Source organism: Taudactylus pleione, unplaced genomic scaffold (assembly GCF_031769625.1).
Source record: "Taudactylus pleione unplaced genomic scaffold, aTauple2 ptg000282l, whole genome shotgun sequence".
Classification (NCBI taxonomy): domain Eukaryota; kingdom Metazoa; phylum Chordata; class Amphibia; order Anura; family Myobatrachidae; genus Taudactylus; species Taudactylus pleione.
The window spans coordinates 13313218-13331207 of NW_028284684.1; the positions used below are offsets into that span (position 1 = coordinate 13313218).

At 38.2% G+C, this 17990-nt stretch overlaps 10 non-coding genes across 10 annotated transcripts; all 10 read left to right on the forward strand.

The window, feature by feature from the left end:
* Positions 1-308: 308 nt before the first annotated feature.
* Positions 309-380, forward strand: TRNAD-GUC (transfer RNA aspartic acid (anticodon GUC)). The gene has a single exon. It is a non-coding gene; the product is annotated as a tRNA-Asp (tRNA).
* A 1438-nt stretch (positions 381-1818) lies between these two features.
* TRNAD-GUC (transfer RNA aspartic acid (anticodon GUC)) lies at positions 1819-1890 on the forward strand. Its single transcript has one exon. It is a non-coding gene; the product is annotated as a tRNA-Asp (tRNA).
* A 1892-nt stretch (positions 1891-3782) lies between these two features.
* Positions 3783-3854, forward strand: TRNAD-GUC (transfer RNA aspartic acid (anticodon GUC)). The gene has a single exon. It is a non-coding gene; the product is annotated as a tRNA-Asp (tRNA).
* A 1899-nt stretch (positions 3855-5753) lies between these two features.
* Positions 5754-5825, forward strand: TRNAD-GUC (transfer RNA aspartic acid (anticodon GUC)). The gene has a single exon. It is a non-coding gene; the product is annotated as a tRNA-Asp (tRNA).
* Positions 5826-7263: 1438 nt separating this feature from the next.
* TRNAD-GUC (transfer RNA aspartic acid (anticodon GUC)) lies at positions 7264-7335 on the forward strand. The gene has a single exon. It is a non-coding gene; the product is annotated as a tRNA-Asp (tRNA).
* A 1438-nt stretch (positions 7336-8773) lies between these two features.
* TRNAD-GUC (transfer RNA aspartic acid (anticodon GUC)) lies at positions 8774-8845 on the forward strand. The gene has a single exon. It is a non-coding gene; the product is annotated as a tRNA-Asp (tRNA).
* Positions 8846-10737: 1892 nt separating this feature from the next.
* Positions 10738-10809, forward strand: TRNAD-GUC (transfer RNA aspartic acid (anticodon GUC)). Its single transcript has one exon. It is a non-coding gene; the product is annotated as a tRNA-Asp (tRNA).
* A 3577-nt stretch (positions 10810-14386) lies between these two features.
* On the forward strand, positions 14387-14458 carry TRNAD-GUC (transfer RNA aspartic acid (anticodon GUC)). Its single transcript has one exon. It is a non-coding gene; the product is annotated as a tRNA-Asp (tRNA).
* Positions 14459-15898: 1440 nt separating this feature from the next.
* On the forward strand, positions 15899-15970 carry TRNAD-GUC (transfer RNA aspartic acid (anticodon GUC)). The gene has a single exon. It is a non-coding gene; the product is annotated as a tRNA-Asp (tRNA).
* Positions 15971-17408: 1438 nt separating this feature from the next.
* Positions 17409-17480, forward strand: TRNAD-GUC (transfer RNA aspartic acid (anticodon GUC)). The gene has a single exon. It is a non-coding gene; the product is annotated as a tRNA-Asp (tRNA).
* The last annotated feature ends 510 nt before the right edge of the window (positions 17481-17990 follow it).

Here is a 17990-nt window from a genome sequence, read left to right on the forward strand (position 1 = left end):
CCATAAATCAATTCATAGAAATACCTATAAACACTGGCAAATCAACAGTAAAATCCTAGAACATCTCAGTCCAGGGATTATCGGACATGGGTAGAGTAAGAAAATGATAGCTGGGGCAATTTCTATAAGCATTTGACCTAGCTCATGATGCAGAAGAATCGACATGGATCTGATATATGGTGAAAGAGTACACTAACAAATTGATGTATAAATGATTTCAATCATTTTCATTACCCAAGGAAATTATAACAACTCTTAGTTGAACATCACTTTTCTGGACTGGACCAGAAATCACAGCACACAGCCGATCCTCGTTAGTATAGTGGTGAGTATCCCCGCCTGTCACGCGGGAGACCGGGGTTCAATTCCCCGACGGGGAGGCTATAACTTTTATTTCTCCAATATTCCATTTCAGACACAGTGGAAAAATAATAATACAAATGTTATGGCATGCATAAATAACAACCCAAACTATAATATATTGAGATGTGTACTTAAAGGAAACCCTCATAGATCCATACAAATGGAATAGCAGATAGAGAAAACAAAATGTACCAACTGTAATGATATACTTATATTACCATTTGTTGGCGTTAGGTGGCTATGGAATAAATCAGAATGGTTTGGTATTTTTATATGTAGAAATAAAATATAGGCAAGGAGGTTGGCATATTGGTGTATGCCACTTTTTGGAATGAAAACTGCACACATTTTCTAGGACATCAAACTACAACATTCAGAATTATTTTGACATTTCTAGCATTGAAAGACCACATTGTTGGGCCCCATTCTCAAGAACAGTATAGGTCAAGTAACTTCTCAAGCAATTTTCTTGTGCTGTCTAAGCCCAACTCCATGAGGTGGGTCCTCAAGACCCAAATTCCATTTTGCAATGGTTAGTAGAATGGATTTTATTTTTTAACAAGCACTTCATTTACATGTCTTTGGCAAGAACCCAAAATTTTTCCTAAGGACTATGGGCATGATTCAGACACACTCGCAAGCGCACAACACTCGTAAGTGGTTCGACGGTCCCCCACTACCCATGCGCCGCCTCCGGCGTGTGCATGCGCAAGATCCGTCCAGCGATGGCTGCTCCATCGATATGGGTCTATATTCAGGATTCCCATGTATTAAAATTGTATGGTATAGAATATCCAGAAAATGCATAGATATTTATTGGTGCCTTAAAAGAAGAGTGAATATATACATATATATATTTTTTTTAATTAAGTTGGAAACAGTAGCTGAATAATAGAATAAATTATCAATTTTTATAGCATTCACATAATTTGGGCATAATTTAGCAGAAGAGATTTGGAGTTTAATATTCCTCATGCAGAGCTACCATTGGTCTCTAGCATAATAGTCTTTTAGCCATTCAAGGATTTCTAAGCAAATTCTAATTAGAAAAAAGTTGATAAGGGGTAATGGGTTTTGCTAAATTCATTTGAGCTTTTTAAAGGATCTTGAATTACTAAATATACAATCAAGCATCAGAAATGGTCAACCATAAATCAATTCATAGAAATACCTATAAACACTGGCAAATCAACAGTAAAATCCTAGAACATCTCAGTCCAGGGATTATCGGACATGGGTAGAGTAAGAAAATGATAGCTGGGGCAATTTCTATAAGCATTTGACCTAGCTCATGATGCAGAAGAATCGACATGGATCTGATATATGGTGAAAGAGTACACTAACAAATTGATGTATAAATGATTTCAATCATTTTCATTACCCAAGGAAATTATAACAACTCTTAGTTGAACATCACTTTTCTGGACTGGACCAGAAATCACAGCACACAGCCGATCCTCGTTAGTATAGTGGTGAGTATCCCCGCCTGTCACGCGGGAGACCGGGGTTCAATTCCCCGACGGGGAGGCTTTAATAATAATACAAATGTTATGGCATGCATAAATAACAACCCAAACTATAATATATTGAGATGTGTATTTAAAGGAAACCCTCCATACAAATGGAATAGCAGATAGAGAAAACAAAATGTACCAACTGTAATGATATACTTCTATTACCATTTGTTGGCGTTAGGTGGCTATGGAATAAATCAGAATGGTTTGGTATTTTGGGAAGGTTTATACATACTTACATTTTTATATGTAGAAATAAAATATAGGCAAGGAGGTTGGCATATTGGTGTATGCCACTTTTTGGAATGAAAACTGCACACATTTTCTAGGACATCAAACTACAACATTCAGAATTATTTTGACATTTCTAGCATTGAAAGACCACATTGCTGGGCCCCATTCTCAAGAACAGTATAGGTCAAGTAACTTCTCAAGCAATTTTATTGTGCTGTCTAAGCCCAACTCCATGAGTTGGTTCCTCCAGACCCAAATTCCATTTTGCAATGGTTAGTAGAATGGATTTTATTTTTTAACAAGCACTTCATTTACATGTCTTTGGCAAGCACCCAAAAATTTTCCTAAGGACTATGGGCCTGATTCAGACACACTCGCAAGCGCACAACACTCGTAAGTGGTTCGACGGTCCCCCACTACCCATGCGCCGCCTCCGTCATGTGCATGCGCAAGATCCATCCAGCGATGGCTGCTCCATCGATATGGGTCTAGGTACAAGACAGAGTGGCTGTCAATGTTGATTGATAACTCACCGCGTTTTGTATGCGGGGAGGGGGGGTGGCTGCACAAATACAGGCATTCCCTTAGGAACGCCTGGTGTTTGTGGGTGGCCCTACTGACATCACTAGTGATGTCAGTAGTGGACTTCCTGTTCTATTAGAGCAGGAAGTTTACTCGGGCTTGTGAGAGCTCAGACCCTTCCACAGGGTCTCCTCGCAAGCCTGATGGTCACGATAATCGCGATGGGCTCCAGGCCACTCGCAAAAGCTGTGGGAGGTCACCCACAGCTTAGCGAGCGGCCTGATGAAAGAAAAAAACAAATACAAAACATAAAAAACCGCCCTTGTTCTGAGCAAGCACTCACTAGCAGCAAGCGGCTCTGAATCAGGCCCTATATCAGCTATAATCTAAAAGATATTGCTTAGAACATGTACAACATGGCAAATCCAGCATTTATTGGACTTTATATTCAGGATTCCCATGTATTAAAATTGTATGGTATAGAATATCCAGAAAATGCATAGATATTTATTGGTGCCTTAAAAGAAGAGTGAATATATACATATATATATTTTTTTTAATTAAGTTGGAAACAGTAGCTGAATAATAGAATAAATTATCAATTTTTATAGCATTCACATAATTTGGGCATAATTTAGCAGAAGAGATTTGGAGTTTAATATTCCTCATGCAGAGCTACCATTGGTCTCTAGCATAATAGTCTTTTAGCCATTCAAGGATTTCTAAGCAAATTCTAATTAGAAAAAAGTTGATAAGGGGTAATGGGTTTTGCTAAATTCATTTGAGCTTTTTAAAGGATCTTGAATTACTAAATATACAATCAAGCATCAGAAATGGTCAACCATAAATCAATTCATAGAAATACCTATAAACACTGGCAAATCAACAGTAAAATCCTAGAACATCTCAGTCCAGGGATTATCGGACATGGGTAGAGTAAGAAAATGATAGCTGGGGCAATTTCTATAAGCATTTGACCTAGCTCATGATGCAGAAGAATCGACATGGATCTGATATATGGTGAAAGAGTACACTAACAAATTGATGTATAAATGATTTCAATCATTTTCATTACCCAAGGAAATTATAACAACTCTTAGTTGAACATCACTTTTCTGGACTGGACCAGAAATCACAGCACACATCCGATCCTCGTTAGTATAGTGGTGAGTATCCCCGCCTGTCACGCGGGAGACCGGGGTTCAATTCCCCGACGGGGAGGCTTTAATAATAATACAAATGTTATGGCATGCATAAATAACAACCCAAACTATAATATATTGAGATGTGTACTTAAAGGAAACCCTCATAGATCCATACAAATGGAATAGCAGATAGAGAAAACAAAATGTACCAACTGTAATGATATACTTCTATTACCATTTGTTGGCGTTAGGTGGCTATGGAATAAATCAGAATGGTTTGGTATTTTGGGAAGGTTTATACATACTTACATTTTTATATGTAGAAATAAAATATAGGCAAGGAGGTTGGCATATTGGTGTATGCCACTTTTTGGAATGAAAACTGCACACATTTTCTAGGACATCAAACTACAACATTCAGAATTATTTTGACATTTCCAGCATTGAAAGACCACATTGCTGGGCCCCATTCTCAAGAACAGTATAGGTCAAGTAACTTCTCAAGCAATTTTATTGTGCTGTCTAAGCCCAACTCCATGAGTTGGTTCCTCCAGACCCAAATTCCATTTTGCAATGGTTAGTAGAATGGATTTTATTTTTTAACAAGCACTTCATTTACATGTCTTTGGCAAGCACCCAAAAATTTTCCTAAGGACTATGGGCCTGATTCAGACACACTCGCAAGCGCACAACACTCGTAAGTGGTTCGACGGTCCCCCACTACCCATGCGCCGCCTCCGTCGTGTGCATGCGCAAGATCCATCCAGCGATGGCTGCTCCATCGATATGGGTCTAGGTACAAGACAGAGTGGCTGTCAATGTTGATTGATAACTCACCGCGTTTTGTATGCGGGGAGGGGGGGTGGCTGCACAAATACAGGCATTCCCTTAGGAACGCCTGGTGTTTGTGGGTGGCCCTACTGACATCACTAGTGATGTCAGTAGTGGACTTCCTGTTCTATTAGAGCAGGAAGTTTACTCGGGCTTGTGAGAGCTCAGACCCTTCCACAGGGTCTCCTCGCAAGCCTGATGGTCACGATAATCGCGATGGGCTCCAGGCCACTCGCAAAAGCTGTGGGAGGTCACCCACAGCTTAGTGAGCGGCCTGATGAAAGAAAAAAACAAATACAAAACATAAAAAACCGCCCTTGTTCTGAGCAAGCACTCACTAGCAGCAAGCGGCTCTGAATCAGGCCCTATATCAGCTATAATCTAAAAGATATTGCTTAGAACATGTACAACATGGCAAATCCAGCATTTATTGGACTATATATTCAGGATTCCCATGTATTAAAATTGTATGGTATAGAATATCCAGAAAATGCATAGATATTTATTGGTGCCTTAAAAGAAGAGTGAATATATACATATATATATTTTTTTTTATTAAGTTGGAAACAGTAGCTGAATAATAGAATAAATTATCAATTTTTATAGCATTCACATAATTTGGGCATAATTTAGCAGAAGAGATTTGGAGTTTAATATTCCTCATGCAGAGCTACCATTGGTCTCTAGCATAATAGTCTTTTAGCCATTCAAGGATTTCTAAGCAAATTCTAATTAGAAAAAAGTTGATAAGGGGTAATGGGTTTTGCTAAATTCATTTGAGCTTTTTAAAGGATCTTGAATTACTAAATATACAATCAAGCATCAGAAATGGTCAACCATAAATCAATTCATAGAAATACCTATAAACACTGGCAAATCAACAGTAAAATCCTAGAACATCTCAGTCCAGGGATTATCGGACATGGGTAGAGTAAGAAAATGATAGCTGGGGCAATTTCTATAAGCATTTGACCTAGCTCATGATGCAGAAGAATCGACATGGATCTGATATATGGTGAAAGAGTACACTAACAAATTGATGTATAAATGATTTCAATCATTTTCATTACCCAAGGAAATTATAACAACTCTTAGTTGAACATCACTTTTCTGGACTGGACCAGAAATCACAGCACACAGCCGATCCTCGTTAGTATAGTGGTGAGTATCCCCGCCTGTCACGCGGGAGACCGGGGTTCAATTCCCCGACGGGGAGGCTATAACTTTTATTTCTCCAATATTCCATTTCAGACACAGTGGAAAAATAATAATACAAATGTTATGGCATGCATAAATAACAACCCAAACTATAATATATTGAGATGTGTACTTAAAGGAAACCCTCATAGATCCATACAAATGGAATAGCAGATAGAGAAAACAAAATGTACCAACTGTAATGATATACTTATATTACCATTTGTTGGCGTTAGGTGGCTATGGAATAAATCAGAATGGTTTGGTATTTTTATATGTAGAAATAAAATATAGGCAAGGAGGTTGGCATATTGGTGTATGCCACTTTTTGGAATGAAAACTGCACACATTTTCTAGGACATCAAACTACAACATTCAGAATTATTTTGACATTTCTAGCATTGAAAGACCACATTGTTGGGCCCCATTCTCAAGAACAGTATAGGTCAAGTAACTTCTCAAGCAATTTTCTTGTGCTGTCTAAGCCCAACTCCATGAGGTGGGTCCTCAAGACCCAAATTCCATTTTGCAATGGTTAGTAGAATGGATTTTATTTTTTAACAAGCACTTCATTTACATGTCTTTGGCAAGAACCCAAAATTTTTCCTAAGGACTATGGGCATGATTCAGACACACTCGCAAGCGCACAACACTCGTAAGTGGTTCGACGGTCCCCCACTACCCATGCGCCGCCTCCGGCGTGTGCATGCGCAAGATCCGTCCAGCGATGGCTGCTCCATCGATATGGGTCTATATTCAGGATTCCCATGTATTAAAATTGTATGGTATAGAATATCCAGAAAATGCATAGATATTTATTGGTGCCTTAAAAGAAGAGTGAATATATACATATATATATTTTTTTTAATTAAGTTGGAAACAGTAGCTGAATAATAGAATAAATTATCAATTTTTATAGCATTCACATAATTTGGGCATAATTTAGCAGAAGAGATTTGGAGTTTAATATTCCTCATGCAGAGCTACCATTGGTCTCTAGCATAATAGTCTTTTAGCCATTCAAGGATTTCTAAGCAAATTCTAATTAGAAAAAAGTTGATAAGGGGTAATGGGTTTTGCTAAATTCATTTGAGCTTTTTAAAGGATCTTGAATTACTAAATATACAATCAAGCATCAGAAATGGTCAACCATAAATCAATTCATAGAAATACCTATAAACACTGGCAAATCAACAGTAAAATCCTAGAACATCTCAGTCCAGGGATTATCGGACATGGGTAGAGTAAGAAAATGATAGCTGGGGCAATTTCTATAAGCATTTGACCTAGCTCATGATGCAGAAGAATCGACATGGATCTGATATATGGTGAAAGAGTACACTAACAAATTGATGTATAAATGATTTCAATCATTTTCATTACCCAAGGAAATTATAACAACTCTTAGTTGAACATCACTTTTCTGGACTGGACCAGAAATCACAGCACACAGCCGATCCTCGTTAGTATAGTGGTGAGTATCCCCGCCTGTCACGCGGGAGACCGGGGTTCAATTCCCCGACGGGGAGGCTATAACTTTTATTTCTCCAATATTCCATTTCAGACACAGTGGAAAAATAATAATACAAATGTTATGGCATGCATAAATAACAACCCAAACTATAATATATTGAGATGTGTACTTAAAGGAAACCCTCATAGATCCATACAAATGGAATAGCAGATAGAGAAAACAAAATGTACCAACTGTAATGATATACTTATATTACCATTTGTTGGCGTTAGGTGGCTATGGAATAAATCAGAATGGTTTGGTATTTTTATATGTAGAAATAAAATATAGGCAAGGAGGTTGGCATATTGGTGTATGCCACTTTTTGGAATGAAAACTGCACACATTTTCTAGGACATCAAACTACAACATTCAGAATTATTTTGACATTTCTAGCATTGAAAGACCACATTGTTGGGCCCCATTCTCAAGAACAGTATAGGTCAAGTAACTTCTCAAGCAATTTTCTTGTGCTGTCTAAGCCCAACTCCATGAGGTGGGTCCTCAAGACCCAAATTCCATTTTGCAATGGTTAGTAGAATGGATTTTATTTTTTAACAAGCACTTCATTTACATGTCTTTGGCAAGAACCCAAAATTTTTCCTAAGGACTATGGGCATGATTCAGACACACTCGCAAGCGCACAACACTCGTAAGTGGTTCGACGGTCCCCCACTACCCATGCGCCGCCTCCGGCGTGTGCATGCGCAAGATCCGTCCAGCGATGGCTGCTCCATCGATATGGGTCTATATTCAGGATTCCCATGTATTAAAATTGTATGGTATAGAATATCCAGAAAATGCATAGATATTTATTGGTGCCTTAAAAGAAGAGTGAATATATACATATATATATTTTTTTTAATTAAGTTGGAAACAGTAGCTGAATAATAGAATAAATTATCAATTTTTATAGCATTCACATAATTTGGGCATAATTTAGCAGAAGAGATTTGGAGTTTAATATTCCTCATGCAGAGCTACCATTGGTCTCTAGCATAATAGTCTTTTAGCCATTCAAGGATTTCTAAGCAAATTCTAATTAGAAAAAAGTTGATAAGGGGTAATGGGTTTTGCTAAATTCATTTGAGCTTTTTAAAGGATCTTGAATTACTAAATATACAATCAAGCATCAGAAATGGTCAACCATAAATCAATTCATAGAAATACCTATAAACACTGGCAAATCAACAGTAAAATCCTAGAACATCTCAGTCCAGGGATTATCGGACATGGGTAGAGTAAGAAAATGATAGCTGGGGCAATTTCTATAAGCATTTGACCTAGCTCATGATGCAGAAGAATCGACATGGATCTGATATATGGTGAAAGAGTACACTAACAAATTGATGTATAAATGATTTCAATCATTTTCATTACCCAAGGAAATTATAACAACTCTTAGTTGAACATCACTTTTCTGGACTGGACCAGAAATCACAGCACACAGCCGATCCTCGTTAGTATAGTGGTGAGTATCCCCGCCTGTCACGCGGGAGACCGGGGTTCAATTCCCCGACGGGGAGGCTTTAATAATAATACAAATGTTATGGCATGCATAAATAACAACCCAAACTATAATATATTGAGATGTGTATTTAAAGGAAACCCTCCATACAAATGGAATAGCAGATAGAGAAAACAAAATGTACCAACTGTAATGATATACTTCTATTACCATTTGTTGGCGTTAGGTGGCTATGGAATAAATCAGAATGGTTTGGTATTTTGGGAAGGTTTATACATACTTACATTTTTATATGTAGAAATAAAATATAGGCAAGGAGGTTGGCATATTGGTGTATGCCACTTTTTGGAATGAAAACTGCACACATTTTCTAGGACATCAAACTACAACATTCAGAATTATTTTGACATTTCTAGCATTGAAAGACCACATTGCTGGGCCCCATTCTCAAGAACAGTATAGGTCAAGTAACTTCTCAAGCAATTTTATTGTGCTGTCTAAGCCCAACTCCATGAGTTGGTTCCTCCAGACCCAAATTCCATTTTGCAATGGTTAGTAGAATGGATTTTATTTTTTAACAAGCACTTCATTTACATGTCTTTGGCAAGCACCCAAAAATTTTCCTAAGGACTATGGGCCTGATTCAGACACACTCGCAAGCGCACAACACTCGTAAGTGGTTCGACGGTCCCCCACTACCCATGCGCCGCCTCCGTCATGTGCATGCGCAAGATCCATCCAGCGATGGCTGCTCCATCGATATGGGTCTAGGTACAAGACAGAGTGGCTGTCAATGTTGATTGATAACTCACCGCGTTTTGTATGCGGGGAGGGGGGGTGGCTGCACAAATACAGGCATTCCCTTAGGAACGCCTGGTGTTTGTGGGTGGCCCTACTGACATCACTAGTGATGTCAGTAGTGGACTTCCTGTTCTATTAGAGCAGGAAGTTTACTCGGGCTTGTGAGAGCTCAGACCCTTCCACAGGGTCTCCTCGCAAGCCTGATGGTCACGATAATCGCGATGGGCTCCAGGCCACTCGCAAAAGCTGTGGGAGGTCACCCACAGCTTAGCGAGCGGCCTGATGAAAGAAAAAAACAAATACAAAACATAAAAAACCGCCCTTGTTCTGAGCAAGCACTCACTAGCAGCAAGCGGCTCTGAATCAGGCCCTATATCAGCTATAATCTAAAAGATATTGCTTAGAACATGTACAACATGGCAAATCCAGCATTTATTGGACTTTATATTCAGGATTCCCATGTATTAAAATTGTATGGTATAGAATATCCAGAAAATGCATAGATATTTATTGGTGCCTTAAAAGAAGAGTGAATATATACATATATATATTTTTTTTAATTAAGTTGGAAACAGTAGCTGAATAATAGAATAAATTATCAATTTTTATAGCATTCACATAATTTGGGCATAATTTAGCAGAAGAGATTTGGAGTTTAATATTCCTCATGCAGAGCTACCATTGGTCTCTAGCATAATAGTCTTTTAGCCATTCAAGGATTTCTAAGCAAATTCTAATTAGAAAAAAGTTGATAAGGGGTAATGGGTTTTGCTAAATTCATTTGAGCTTTTTAAAGGATCTTGAATTACTAAATATACAATCAAGCATCAGAAATGGTCAACCATAAATCAATTCATAGAAATACCTATAAACACTGGCAAATCAACAGTAAAATCCTAGAACATCTCAGTCCAGGGATTATCGGACATGGGTAGAGTAAGAAAATGATAGCTGGGGCAATTTCTATAAGCATTTGACCTAGCTCATGATGCAGAAGAATCGACATGGATCTGATATATGGTGAAAGAGTACACTAACAAATTGATGTATAAATGATTTCAATCATTTTCATTACCCAAGGAAATTATAACAACTCTTAGTTGAACATCACTTTTCTGGACTGGACCAGAAATCACAGCACACATCCGATCCTCGTTAGTATAGTGGTGAGTATCCCCGCCTGTCACGCGGGAGACCGGGGTTCAATTCCCCGACGGGGAGGCTTTAATAATAATACAAATGTTATGGCATGCATAAATAACAACCCAAACTATAATATATTGAGATGTGTACTTAAAGGAAACCCTCATAGATCCATACAAATGGAATAGCAGATAGAGAAAACAAAATGTACCAACTGTAATGATATACTTCTATTACCATTTGTTGGCGTTAGGTGGCTATGGAATAAATCAGAATGGTTTGGTATTTTGGGAAGGTTTATACATACTTACATTTTTATATGTAGAAATAAAATATAGGCAAGGAGGTTGGCATATTGGTGTATGCCACTTTTTGGAATGAAAACTGCACACATTTTCTAGGACATCAAACTACAACATTCAGAATTATTTTGACATTTCTAGCATTGAAAGACCACATTGTTGGGCCCCATTCTCAAGAACAGTATAGGTCAAGTAACTTCTCAAGCAATTTTCTTGTGCAGTCTAAGCCCAACTCCATGAGGTGGGTCCTCAAGACCCAAATTCCATTTTGCAATGGTTAGTAGAATGGATTTTATTTTTTAACAAGCACTTCATTTACATGTCTTTGGCAAGCACCCAAAATTTTTCCTAAGGACTATGGGCATGATTCAGACACACTCGCAAGCGCACAACACTCGTAAGTGGTTCGACGGTCCCCCACTACCCATGCGCCGCCTCCGGCGTGTGCATGCGCAAGATCCATCCAGCGACAGCTGCTCCATCGATATGGGTCTAGCTACAAGACGGAGCGGCTGTCAATGTTGATTGATAACTCACCGCGTTTTGTATGCGGGGAGGGGGGGTGGCTGCACAAATGCAGGCATTCCCTTAGGAACGCCTGGTGTTTGTGAGTGGCCCTACTGACATCACTAGTGATGTCAGTAGTGGACTTCCTGTTCTATTAGAGCAGGAAGTTTACTCGGGCTTGTGAGAGCTCAGACCCTTCCACAGGGTCTCCTCGCAAGCCTGATGGTCACGATAATCGCGATGGGCTCCAGGCCACTCGCAAAAGCTGTGGGAGGTCACCCACAGCTTAGCGAGCGGCCTGATGAAAGAAAAAAACAAATACAAAACATAAAAAACCGCCCTTGTTCTGAGCAAGCACTCACTAGCAGCAAGCGGCTCTGAATCAGGCCCTATATCAGCTATAATCTAAAAGATATTGCTTAGAACATGTACAACATGGCAAATCCAGCATTTATTGGACTTTATATTCAGGATTCCCATGTATTAAAATTGTATGGTATAGAATATCCAGAAAATGCATAGATATTTATTGGTGCCTTAAAAGAAGAGTGAATATATACATATATATATTTTTTTTAATTAAGTTGGAAACAGTAGCTGAATAATAGAATAAATTATCAATTTTTATAGCATTCACATAATTTGGGCATAATTTAGCAGAAGAGATTTGGAGTTTAATATTCCTCATGCAGAGCTACCATTGGTCTCTAGCATAATAGTCTTTTAGCCATTCAAGGATTTCTAAGCAAATTCTAATTAGAAAAAAGTTGATAAGGGGTAATGGGTTTTGCTAAATTCATTTGAGCTTTTTAAAGGATCTTGAATTACTAAATATACAATCAAGCATCAGAAATGGTCAACCATAAATCAATTCATAGAAATACCTATAAACACTGGCAAATCAACAGTAAAATCCTAGAACATCTCAGTCCAGGGATTATCGGACATGGGTAGAGTAAGAAAATGATAGCTGGGGCAATTTCTATAAGCATTTGACCTAGCTCATGATGCAGAAGAATCGACATGGATCTGATATATGGTGAAAGAGTACACTAACAAATTGATGTATAAATGATTTCAATCATTTTCATTACCCAAGGAAATTATAACAACTCTTAGTTGAACATCACTTTTCTGGACTGGACCAGAAATCACAGCACACATCCGATCCTCGTTAGTATAGTGGTGAGTATCCCCGCCTGTCACGCGGGAGACTGGGGTTCAATTCCCTGACGGGGAGGCTATAACTTTTATTTCTCCAAAATTCCATTTCAGACACAGTGGAAAAATAATAATACAAATGTTATGGCATGCATAAATAACAACCCAAACTATAATATATTGAGATGTGTACTTAAAGGAAACCCTCATAGATCCATACAAATGGAATAGCAGATAGAGAAAACAAAATGTACCAACTGTAATGATATACTTCTATTACCATTTGTTGGCGTTAGGTGGCTATGGAATAAATCAGAATGGTTTGGTATTTTTATATGTAGAAATAAAATATAGGCAAGGAGGTTGGCATATTGGTGTATGCCACTTTTTGGAATGAAAACTGCACACATTTTCTAGGACATCAAACTACAACATTCAGAATTATTTTGACATTTCTAGCATTGAAAGACCACATTGTTGGGCCCCATTCTCAAGAACAGTATAGGTCAAGTAACTTCTCAAGCAATTTTCTTGTGCTGTCTAAGCCCAACTCCATGAGGTGGGTCCTCAAGACCCAAATTCCATTTTGCAATGGTTAGTAGAATGGATTTTATTTTTTAACAAGCACTTCATTTACATGTCTTTGGCAAGAACCCAAAATTTTTCCTAAGGACTATGGGCATGATTCAGACACACTCGCAAGCGCACAACACTCGTAAGTGGTTCGACGGTCCCCCACTACCCATGCGCCGCCTCCGGCGTGTGCATGCGCAAGATCCATCCAGCGACAGCTGCTCCATCGATATGGGTCTAGCTACAAGACGGAGCGGCTGTCAATGTTGATTGATAACTCACCGCGTTTTGTATGCGGGGAGGGGGGGTGGCTGCACAAATGCAGGCATTCCCTTAGGAACGCCTGGTGTTTGTGAGTGGCCCTACTGACATCACTAGTGATGTCAGTAGTGGACTTCCTGTTCTATTAGAGCAGGAAGTTTACTCGGGCTTGTGAGAGCTCAGACCCTTCCACAGGGTCTCCTCGCAAGCCTGATGGTCACGATAATCGCGATGGGCTCCAGGCCACTCGCAAAAGCTGTGGGAGGTCACCCACAGCTTAGCGAGCGGCCTGATGAAAGAAAAAAACAAATACAAAACATAAATTTAGGGCATAATTTAGCAGAAGAGATTTGGAGTTTAATATTCCTCATGCAGAGCTACCATTGGTCTCTAGCATAATAGTCTTTTAGCCATTCAAGGATTTCTAAGCAAATTCTAATTAGAAAAAAGTTGATAAGGGGTAATGGGTTTTGCTAAATTCATTTGAGCTTTTTAAAGGATCTTGAATTACTAAATATACAATCAAGCATCAGAAATGGTCAACCATAAATCAATTCATAGAAATACCTATAAACACTGGCAAATCAACAGTAAAATCCTAGAACATCTCAGTCCAGGGATTATCGGACATGGGTAGAGTAAGAAAATGATAGCTGGGGCAATTTCTATAAGCATTTGACCTAGCTCATGATGCAGAAGAATCGACATGGATCTGATATATGGTGAAAGAGTACACTAACAAATTGATGTATAAATGATTTCAATCATTTTCATTACCCAAGGAAATTATAACAACTCTTAGTTGAACATCACTTTTCTGGACTGGACCAGAAATCACAGCACACAGCCGATCCTCGTTAGTATAGTGGTGAGTATCCCCGCCTGTCACGCGGGAGACCGGGGTTCAATTCCCCGACGGGGAGGCTATAACTTTTATTTCTCCAAAATTCCATTTCAGACACAGTGGAAAAATAATAATACAAATGTTATGGCATGCATAAATAACAACCCAAACTATAATATATTGAGATGTGTACTTAAAGGAAACCCTCATAGATCCATACAAATGGAATAGCAGATAGAGAAAACAAAATGTACCAACTGTAATGATATACTTCTATTACCATTTGTTGGCGTTAGGTGGCTATGGAATAAATCAGAATGGTTTGGTATTTTTATATGTAGAAATAAAATATAGGCAAGGAGGTTGGCATATTGGTGTATGCCACTTTTTGGAATGAAAACTGCACACATTTTCTAGGACATCAAACTACAACATTCAGAATTATTTTGACATTTCTAGCATTGAAAGACCACATTGTTGGGCCCCATTCTCAAGAACAGTATAGGTCAAGTAACTTCTCAAGCAATTTTCTTGTGCTGTCTAAGCCCAACTCCATGAGGTGGGTCCTCAAGACCCAAATTCCATTTTGCAATGGTTAGTAGAATGGATTTTATTTTTTAACAAGCACTTCATTTACATGTCTTTGGCAAGCACCCAAAAATTTTCCTAAGGACTATGGGCATGATTCAGACACACTCGCAAGCGCACAACACTCGTAAGTGGTTCGACGGTCCCCCACTACCCATGCGCCGCCTCCGGCGTGTGCATGCGCAAGATCCGTCCAGCGATGGCTGCTCCATCGATATGGGTCTATATTCAGGATTCCCATGTATTAAAATTGTATGGTATAGAATATCCAGAAAATGCATAGATATTTATTGGTGCCTTAAAAGAAGAGTGAATATATACATATATATATATTTTTTTTAATTAAGTTGGAAACAGTAGCTGAATAATAGAATAAATTATCAATTTTTATAGCATTCACATAATTTGGGCATAATTTAGCAGAAGAGATTTGGAGTTTAATATTCCTCATGCAGAGCTACCATTGGTCTCTAGCATAATAGTCTTTTAGCCATTCAAGGATTTCTAAGCAAATTCTAATTAGAAAAAAGTTGATAAGGGGTAAAGGGTTTTGCTAAATTCATTTGAGCTTTTTAAAGGATCTTGAATTACTAAATATACAATCAAGCATCAGAAATGGTCAACCATAAATCAATTCATAGAAATACCTATAAACACTGGCAAATCAACAGTAAAATCCTAGAACATCTCAGTCCAGGGATTATCGGACATGGGTAGAGTAAGAAAATGATAGCTGTGGCAATTTCTATAAGCATTTGACCTAGCTCATGATGCAGAAGAATCGACATGGATCTGATATATGGTGAAAGAGTACACTAACAAATTGATGTATAAATGATTTCAATCATTTTCATTACCCAAGGAAATTATAACAACTCTTAGTTGAACATCACTTTTCTGGACTGGACCAGAAATCACAGCACACAGCCGATCCTCGTTAGTATAGTGGTGAGTATCCCCGCCTGTCACGCGGGAGACCGGGGTTCAATTCCCCGACGGGGAGGCTATAACTTTTATTTCTCCAAAATTCCATTTCAGACACAGTGGAAAAATAATAATACAAATGTTATGGCATGCATAAATAACAACCCAAACTATAATATATTGAGATGTGTACTTAAAGGAAACCCTCATAGATCCATACAAATGGAATAGCAGATAGAGAAAACAAAATGTACCAACTGTAATGATATACTTCTATTACCATTTGTTGGCGTTAGGTGGCTATGGAATAAATCAGAATGGTTTGGTATTTTTATATGTAGAAATAAAATATAGGCAAGGAGGTTGGCATATTGGTGTATGCCACTTTTTGGAATGAAAACTGCACACATTTTCTAGGACATCAAACTACAACATTCAGAATTATTTTGACATTTCTAGCATTGAAAGACCACATTGTTGGGCCCCATTCTCAAGAACAGTATAGGTCAAGTAACTTCTCAAGCAATTTTCTTGTGCTGTCTAAGCCCAACTCCATGAGGTGGGTCCTCAAGACCCAAATTCCATTTTGCAATGGTTAGTAGAATGGATTTAATTTTTTAACAAGCACTTCATTTACAATGCTTTGGCAAGCACCCAAAAATTTTCCTAAGGACTATGGGCATGATTCAGACACACTCGCAAGCACACAACACTCGTAAGTGGTTCGACGGTCCCCCACTACCCATGCGCCGCCTCCGGCGTGTGCATGCGCAAGATCCGTCCAGCGATGGCTGCTCCATCGATATGGGTCTATATTCAGGATTCCCATGTATTAAAATTGTATGGTATAGAATATCCAGAAAATGCATAGATATTTATTGGTGCCTTAAAAGAAGAGTGAATATATACATATATATATATATTTTAATTAAGTTGGAAACAGTAGCTGAATAATAGAATAAATTATCAATTTTTATAGCATTCACATAATTTGGGCATAATTTAGCAGAAGAGATTTGGAGTTTAATATTCCTCATGCAGAGCTACCATTGGTCTCTAGCATAATAGTCTTTTAGCCATTCAAGGATTTCTAAGCAAATTCTAATTAGAAAAAAGTTGATAAGGGGTAATGGGTTTTGCTAAATTCATTTGAGCTTTTTAAAGGATCTTGAATTACTAAATATACAATCAAGCATCAGAAATGGTCAACCATAAATCAATTCATAGAAATACCTATAAACACTGGCAAATCAACAGTAAAATCCTAGAACATCTCAGTCCAGGGATTATCGGACATGGGTAGAGTAAGAAAATGATAGCTGGGGCAATTTCTATAAGCATTTGACCTAGCTCATGATGCAGAAGAATCGACATGGATCTGATATATGGTGAAAGAGTACACTAACAAATTGATGTATAAATGATTTCAATCATTTTCATTACCCAAGGAAATTATAACAACTCTTAGTTGAACATCACTTTTCTGGACTGGACCAGAAATCACAGCACACAGCCGATCCTCGTTAGTATAGTGGTGAGTATCCCCGCCTGTCACGCGGGAGACCGGGGTTCAATTCCCTGACGGGGAGGCTATAACTTTTATTTCTCCAATATTCCATTTCAGACACAGTGGAAAAATAATAATACAAATGTTATGGCATGCATAAATAACAACCCAAACTATAATATATTGAGATGTGTACTTAAAGGAAACCCTCATAGATCCATACAAATGGAATAGCAGATAGAGAAAACAAAATGTACCAACTGTAATGATATACTTCTATTACCATTTGTTGGCGTTAGGTGGCTATGGAATAAATCAGAATGGTTTGGTATTTTTATATGTAGAAATAAAATATAGGCAAGGAGGTTGGCATATTGGTGTATGCCACTTTTTGGAATGAAAACTGCACACATTTTCTAGGACATCAAACTACAACATTCAGAATTATTTTGACATTTCTAGCATTGAAAGACCACATTGTTGGGCCCCATTCTCAAGAACAGTATAGGTCAAGTAACTTCTCAAGCAATTTTCTTGTGCTGTCTAAGCCCAACTCCATGAGGTGGGTCCTCAAGACCCAAATTCCATTTTG